We start from the raw sequence: 1305 nt of genomic DNA, 5'->3' as shown, positions 1-1305 counted from the left end.
ATTTCAAGTAGAATTGGATAGATATCCATTCTAAATGAACCATGGATCAATGAAATCCCCATTTTGGGCTCTCATGTATTGATCTTAATTAGTGTATTGTGAAGATATAGTAAGGGTATAATGTACCTTAGCTTCAAATCAACACCCAGGGTCAATCCTAAGGCCAAGTAACCCTATGAGAACTCTTCTTGAGCTTTCCCATAATGATCTTACCTTTTAAATATTAGAGGTTAGGACCAATATGTGGAATCTCAAGTTGAGCAAAAAGAAGAGTTTGAATTTCTAATGGTGAGGATACCTTTTCTAGTTTTCTAAGACTAGTCAATAGGAAAGTCCTATGGCTAGACCTAGGCTACTAAAGAAGTTTCTAGACCTCAACCAAAAGTGAGGTCAACAGTTGGCGAAGGTGTTGTGTGAGCCAGTGGCACTCGAGAGTCAAACGCACTGAGCAAGTTCCAGCACGATGTTGACCGAGTAGATCAACTTAGGTTAGGCAAAGAGTTGGTCCTCAAAATGTTGACTCCATAGGAGTATTTCCCTACTAATTCCTTCGAAGACCTATTTGTTAAACACTTCATTTGAGATATATAACATTGTCATTTGTGATAAAATGATATTAAATTAAACGTGAAAGGATGTTTGGTGTGACACTTATCACTGCGCAACACCGGGTTTCATGTGTTCAACTTATAAATAAGACGAGAGAGCACTTTTTATTCTTTACACATTTTGATCCCCTTCTCTATGCCTTCGAACCCACTCTTCTTGTCTTTTGGTCGTCTTCTCACGATGACTCCAAAATATTCCCTCACTCTATCCAGCTCTGTTAAGGGTACTAATCCTTCATTCTCGACTAAGAGCGAGGTAAGGGCGTTGTAGAAGAAATATGTCTTCGACACAGCATCTTCCTTTGATGAGTGTTAGGTTCGGTAGGTGCGACAGATGACGTGGGCAAGGATCTGGTTTTTTATTTAAATTAGGTTCAAGTATGGTCTTTGACTACCTCCGCGTACCGAGCTCTAATGCATATTCAATATGTTTGGGGTCATTCCAGCCCAAGTGTTATCAAACTCCATAGCTACAGTAAGGACCTTCATTATTTTCTGTCGTCGTGAGAGCATCTTATGGTCGATCAACTAATTTAGTTACTTTTACTTGTTTAAGATCGAAAAGGAAGTGTTGTCCATGATTTTTGGCACCAAGAAGCTCCACTTAGTTGGGGTGGAGAACAAGATAAAGGATTTATGGTAGTTGGGGTGGAGACCAAGCCATTCGACCCAACGGGGGACAGGTTAAAGTCCCTCC

The sequence above is a fragment of the Phalaenopsis equestris genome, unplaced genomic scaffold, assembly GCF_001263595.1.
Source record: "Phalaenopsis equestris unplaced genomic scaffold, ASM126359v1 Scaffold000428, whole genome shotgun sequence".
NCBI lineage: Eukaryota > Viridiplantae > Streptophyta > Magnoliopsida > Asparagales > Orchidaceae > Phalaenopsis > Phalaenopsis equestris.
The sequence above is the reverse complement of the archived record's forward strand: the minus strand, read 5'-3'. Positions refer to the sequence as shown.